At 32.4% G+C, this 7,615-nt stretch overlaps 1 long non-coding RNA gene across 1 annotated transcript; it reads left to right on the plus strand.

Moving 5' to 3' along the window:
- The first annotated feature begins 1,190 nt into the window (after positions 1–1,190).
- On the plus strand, positions 1,191–6,048 carry LOC118765921. The gene is made up of 3 exons (XR_005001833.1): positions 1,191–2,178; positions 2,759–2,764; positions 6,035–6,048. It is a non-coding gene; the product is annotated as an uncharacterized LOC118765921 (long non-coding RNA).
- Positions 6,049–7,615: the final 1,567 nt, after the last annotated feature.

A 7,615-nucleotide genomic window follows, 5' to 3' on the forward strand; every position in this document is an offset into this window, starting at 1 on the left:
AGCAGATAGAGCAAAAGCCATCAACAGCTGCACTACCTCACCCAGAACTGTTATCCCCACCCCCATTGGGGCATTATATGCTGGATGCTAATCTTGGTTATGATACCTAAACTCTTCTTCTTTCTTTTCTACCTTCTTGCTTTTATAGAAGTCAAGAAGTTAGCCACTTTCTGGTGAATATGGTACTAAATCCATGATATTCCATATACCAACTAGTCTCTTTATGCTTAATTTTTTTTTTTTTTTGTAGTTGGGTTTTTGAAGTTCAACCACCTCTATGATTGTCTTGCCTGGGCTAGCTTTTCTTGTGTCTGTTCTTTGGGTGTTTTTTATCTCCCGCTCCTAACCATTGTTGGTTCGCTGATGCTCACCTTAAAAACCATTATTTTCTTGTTAAAAAAATAACAGCTAAGAAATAAGATTTTATAAACGAAAAATTCGTTTTATTTTGAAAACATAAGTTTGAAAATTGCCTAAATAAGCCTTGTATGTTGTTGGCTGAAATCAATGTAAAAGTTAAAAATTGAAATATGTGAAATAAATTTTGGCCAACCAGCATTTCATTATTCTTCTGGTTATTATCTACACACATATCTATATATATGTATAATTTATATTTATATGTGTATATATATATATATATATATATATATATATGTAAATAAAATGATATACATATACATCTATATACATATTACATACACACATATATATGTACATACATATATATACATATATATATATATATATATATATACATATATATATATAATAAAGATAGATATATATATTTATTTCATTGCACAAATTCTATTTTTATGAATCTATCTAAATATATATTATTGGGCAATTTTTTTATTTATTTTTCTTGTTATCTTTATCTTTCAAAACATTCAGAGAATCAACCTATATATATATATATATATATATATATATATATATAATAATCTCAGGCTTAAACTGTTTTTGTTTTTTTGTGGTATCTACAAACTCTTTAAAAATGTAGTATATGTATTTATTTTGAATCATATTCTAAATCTAACTAGCTTTTCAGATTAACAACAGCAAAATATTCTCAAATTAATTTAATTAATCACTAAAGAGTGTTTTCATTTTCATTTATTTTAATTATATATATATTTACCTATAAAAATATAATATATATATAAATATATATCTTCAAAGGAAGACTTATATTTTGTATTTTTGCTACTCATTCATAGAAAAAAAGGAAAAATCTTCAATACTCTATATTTATTTAACTGTTTCTCACTTTATTCCAATCTCTATTTTTCCTTCCTTTCAAAAACTTAGAAAATCTTGTTGGCCTTCTTTATACTGTACATCATGACTCTGAACCAGTCGTTTTTATGTTGTGCTAACCAAGGTCCCAGTTTCTATTGCTGTACAGCTCATCATAAACTTTTTATTTTCTTCTCTCTGACTGACTAAACTACTAATCTATTTCACAATGCTGCCTTAATTTCTTTCTTTCTTTCTCTCTCTCTCTCTCTCTCTATCTGTCTGTCTATCTATTGTCTATGTAGCTCTCTCTCTCTCTCTATATATATATATATATGTATATATATATGTATGTATATATATAATATACAAGGTGTCCGTAAATTATCTTTACAATGTGACAAATTGAGGAAAAAATAAAAATAAGGATAACTGAACAGAGTTTATTGGAAATCAGGCAAACAGATACAGTTTTATTAGAAACATCAAAATACTTCCACATTGGTTGCATACAACACAGCTAGATGATAAATTGGGAAGATTGTAAAAATAATTTATGAACACCTATATATGCCTATGTATTGTCTGTCTGTCTCTCTATATATATACATATATTTATATATGTGTGTGTGTGTATGTGTATATATATATATATATAGGTTCAGAATTTTGTTTACCTCAGAAATGTTGCCCTTTGTTCAACCCTATTCAAATCAAGTGGCCACCTCTGCCAGAGATACCATGTCCTGAGATTTTTCTATATGTGCCTTATAAGGTGTTCTGTTTGAAATTATACCTCAGACACCTGGCGCTACCTTTGTTCTCTCTCTCTAACTCTTGTCATTATCTGAAGCAATGACAGAGTATTTCAGCAGCACTACCCCAACAGAAACGATCTGACAGTTTTCTGTTTTAATCTCACTTGATCCCTGGCTTGTTTCTACTCCTACTTTCCATTTTCTCAAGATTTCCTCGAAATAATATGGCAGAGTTTGATTTGCTTGAGTTCTTTGCAGTTCATTTGTTTTTTTCTTTTCTCTAACTGCTTACCATTGGAAGAACCAATAGTTCCTTGATAAATTTACTTATCTATCTACTATATATGTATACACTTCAGTTTCTGGTATACAATAAGGTAGAAACAGTATGAGGTGATGGCGTGTCACTAGGCCTGACTCAATGTAAAGTGAATACCATCATGAGCAATATGCAAGCTACAGTGGAGAAGGCAAGCCACTGGATTTGGTTAAAAAGAGACAATGAGCAATGGCTAGAAGAGCATTGAATGAATTCTACTTATCAGTCGATCTAACAAGCAGAGCCTCATCTTAATGAGGAGAGGAAGGCAGTGTGCTATCAAGATGTAAGCCAAAAATGGCATGTATTCTCTCCTGATGATCCTATAAGCCCACTAAAGTCTGATATGCAGAGTTTTCAACTGGTAGCACTTGTATCTGCAAGTTGTTGGCAATTAATTCATATATATTTATATATATGTATATTTTGATCAAGTCAGTCTCTTGTTACTCTGAGTTTAACCTGTGTGTTCAGAGGATCTTCAGGCAAGTTATGACTATGATATTGAGTTCTCTTTTCTATAACAATCAACACTACATGAATATACAATATACTCTTTTACTTGTTTCAGTCATTTGACTGTGGCCATGCTGCAGTACCGCCAGGACTTATTCTTTGTAAGCCTAGTACTTATTCTATCGGTCTCTTTTGCCGAACCACTAAGTTACGGGGATGTATACACACCACCATTGGTTGTCAAGCAATGTTGGGGGGGACAAACACAGACACACAAACAATATATATATATATATATATAAATATACATATATACGACAGGCTTCTTTCAGTTTCCACCTACCAAATCCACTCATAAGGCTTTGGTCAGCCCAAGGCTATAGTAGAAGACACTTGCCCAAGGTGCCACGCAGTGGGACTGAACCTGGAACCATGTGGTTGGTAAACAAGCTACTTACCACACACCCACTCCTACGCCTATATATATATATATATATATACACACACACACACACACACACATACACACTTATCTAACTTCTACTTACCCATCTCACTATATAGCAATCTACGTAATTATATGTCTATCTATCTATTTTTCTCTCTATTTACCCATTCACATATCAATCTATCCACCTGTCTACAAGTATCCCTCTGTCTCTAAATGATTTTTTTTTCCCATAATATTCTTTCTGCCATTTGCTCTAATGTCTACTTCATGTGTGAGGCCTGATGGAGATGGATGTAGCATTCACTTTTTCATGAACAAAATGTTAAACATGACTTAGCTTCTCAGCAACCACAATATTATTCTTTAGAAGTAGCAGTTGTATTGTTTTTTGCTTTTTATAATTCCTCATTTTGAGACAAATATTCTGTCACATTTGTTGCCAAGTAGTAAACAAGATGGCAAGTGGTGGCATTATAAAGAAATCAGTCCTCAGCGTTTCAGTTCAAAACTCATGTTTAGTTCCACCTTTTATCCTTGGCATATAAATCATTCACTGGTTTGGAAGAGATTCCTCCAAGCTTAAAAAGTCAAATTTATTCCATTATTATGATCTATTATCTCTTTCTCTCCTTCCTTCCCTTTCCCCCCTTTCTCCCTCTTGTATATATATATATATATGTCTGCATATGTATTCATATATATATGTGTGTGTGTGTGTGTGTGTGTGCGTTTGTATGCATCTAATATATGATATATGTGTATATATAGATATACACATACATAGATATATTATGTGTGTATACATGAGTGTGCATGTGTGTTGTGTGTGTGTGTTATATTTAGTTTTAGAAACAATATTCAGATTATATATTCTTCATTATATCATTGGTAAAAGGCTAAGTTAGCATATGTTCTCTCCCTCTCTTTCTGTCCGTCTCTCTCTCTCTCTCATTAATTAAGCGTGTATAATAATAATAATAATAATAATAAATAGTATTGGTTATGTATTGAGATTTATCTCAAAGCAGTAGGTAGGATAATATTAAAAAAAAAATCAGTTTCGGTTCCTCCAAAACAATTTCCCTTAACATCATATCTCATTTTCCTTCCTCTATGAGGTCATATTTGACCGATATTGTGTTTGCTAATTACGAAGTCATTAACAATTAATTAATCATAGGGAATTGAGGGACATGAATATTAACAAAAGTTGTCACTTATTACTTTGCTCAGCTCACACAAGGAGTTAAAGCAAAGTAGTTGAGTAAGAAGGGTACTAAACTGCTTGACAGTTGCTTGGTTGTGAGTTTAAATCATACACAGGTGTTTTTCCTTTCAGTGTACTTTTGGGATTCATTTTTAGTTCATCCTACATTTTCTCAGTTCACCTACTTACTTTGGGGAGCTTGTTTACTGCCAGATTTTTCTTGGAAGGTAACCCATAACTGACTAGTCACTTAACATCTTATACAATCAGGAGATCTTATTTATCTCTGCCTAATTTTATAGAACCCATCATTTGAACCATTTAAAAGGTAAAGCCTGAAAGGGCCAACAGGAAACACCAGCTTTCCCACTGTTTTATAGGACTGCTATGTAGACATTCAATTTTGTGTATAACTAAACAAAATTTCTTCAGAACAACTCACCTGATATTGCCTCCCTGGTTCCTCTATCAAAATGATCTAAATTCAAATCTGTCAAAATATCATGTTAATTTGTTCCAAATGCTAGCTTAATTAATGATTAATGACAAAATTATTTTATTAAATTCTTCATTATTTTAAAAATCATCTGATACAAAATCTGTATATCTCAACAGAAATATGGTGACAAAAGAAGTGGGGGTTATGAACTCCCTTCAAAACAACCTGTTCCAGGGCCAGCTTTCCCTCTCATCTATTTAATGCAATGGGAAACAAAGCTTAGCTGATTACTGGTACTGTTAATTACTGCATATTTTTGTGTAGGTGGGAGAAGGGGGAGGGCAGGTGTGAAGCATTAATTATCAAATTGATTATGTAATATGAAATTATCTGTCTATGTAGCACAAAGCAAATTCCTTTATATTATGTTAAAAAATATATAAATATATTTTTTCAAATCTTAATTCAAATATAAAATAAATATGAAAGTCTAATATGCCATTTCAGTAGGGCGTGGAGTTGCAAATCATATTCAGTTAGGTGTTAAAACTAATTGCTCAGATAGTTATCATCTTTGTCATCATCATCATCATCAGTCATGTTGATCCACCATTATGTCCCAAAGGATCTGTTCCATATCTACCCCTCTCTATATTACTCTCTCTGTTTTTCTGCTCAATTGCACCAGACCAAACTCTCCCCCACCCTACCTCATTGCATTAGGAATATAGAATGCATAATGATTTTATTTCTCTCTCCTCCTTTTCTTCAAATCATTCCAGTCACAAGGATCCTTTTTATAAATGCTCCATGGAATATATGTGTAAATGTATCTAGCTATATATGTGTGTGAGTGTGTGTGTGTATCTAGCTCTGTCTATATATATATATGAATGTATATATGTATGTATATGTACATTTGTATATATATATACATACACACACATACATGCAGATACAAAACATACACACACATATGTATATTTCACATAGAATTCATTATCTTCTGACACCATCATTCAATAGTTTAGCTGATTTGCTGGAAGGTTTTCTTCCTAACTTTCTTCAATAGCCATTCATATTTAACTCATCTTTTAAACAAGTGTCGAAAGAAAGTATGTCAATTATTCAAGACGAATCAATTTCTCTATTCTATAAACAGTTCTATTTTTCTACATCACCCACTATACAATCTTGTGCATTTACTTAAAAATCTTCTCGTCACTGCTTTGGCAAGTATGCTAAAATCTATGCCTTACTGATGAGGTCATAATAAGACTGAAACTTACATAGAGTTGTCTCCCATACCAAAATAATTAAAACAGTAACATCCATTGCCTAGTATTATTTATTCCAAACTGTAGGGTGGTCATCTGACTGAGTCATTAGAATGCTGGACAAAATGCTTAGCAGCATTGCTTCCAGCTTTATGTTCTGAGTTCAAATTCTGCTGAGGTCGACTTTGCCTTTTGTCCTTTCAGGGTCAGTAAAATAAGTACCAGTGTAGTACTGGGGTCGATGTAATCGACTATCCCCCACTTCCCCAAAATCTCAGGCCTTGTACCCATAGTAGGAAGAATTATTTTTTCCTCACTGAATAATTATTTCAACTTAGCTTATTTGTGCTCTCTTAAGACTAACTGAACTACTATTTTTTTTCCAGTAGATGGCATACCAAAGTACATCTCTAAGACTTTTAATTCAAGTCAGGAATTTAATTGAATCTTTGTCAAACCAAACACATCTGTTTTATTTTTGTAACAATTCATTATCAGATTATATTTAAGACAAAAAAAAAAAAGGAAAAGGAAAATGGAAGCTTATTTGAATTCAAACAGGCAATAGTGTTTTCTGAGGTATCAAGGCTTATTCTGTAACATGCTGTGTAATCTCTCTTGCTCTCTGCAGTTACACAAGGGCTTGCTTCTGCTTTTAGTGGACTTTCTCAAGTTAGCTCATATTTATCATGTACATGGGTGATCAGTGGATGAATTGAGTCTGCAACAAAACAGTCAATTTCTGAGTGGGTAATTTCACTTTGAGGATGAACCAACGACCTGTTTATGAGTTATACTGATGTAGTCAGCTAAATATCGAGGGCTACAGCTGGTCATGCAGATTTATAAGACAGCTAACTGCCAAGCACTGTTGTGTGTGCTTAGATTCTGGACACTTAATGCTTGCTCATAGAATCTTTATATATTATACACAGTTATGTACTAAAAGAAAGTTTCATTAGCTTCTCTGCTGTAATTCACCTTGAGATATCAATAATAATTGTCTTTCATAATTGAAATTCCATAAGATGGCAAGCTGGTGGAAACATCAGATAAAGTGTTTAGTGACATTTTTTTTGGCTCTTGATGTTCTGAGTTCAAATTCTGCTGAGGTCAACTTTGCCTTTCATCCTTCTGGAGTTGATAAAATAAAGTACCAGTCAGCTACACTGCTTAAGGCAACCAAGAACCTCATGATTAAGTTTACCTCCCAAGTGCGCATGTGTTTCCAGGGTGATTTCCATTCCACTAATTTGCATAGAATTAAAAATATCTAACAACTATATCTAGTAAGGATGCCAAAATTTCAATTAATTAAATATGAATTTTCAAGTAATTAGCTTTTTTAATGCAACACTAACATAGCAATCTAAATAAACAGTTAAGTGACTTAGCGTTTTAGTTAGCAAAGAAAGACATGAAAATAAATACTTATGTCCATACACAGGAAGGAATATAGATGTTAT

The sequence above is a fragment of the Octopus sinensis genome, linkage group LG14 (assembly GCF_006345805.1).
Source record: "Octopus sinensis linkage group LG14, ASM634580v1, whole genome shotgun sequence".
Classification (NCBI taxonomy): domain Eukaryota; kingdom Metazoa; phylum Mollusca; class Cephalopoda; order Octopoda; family Octopodidae; genus Octopus; species Octopus sinensis.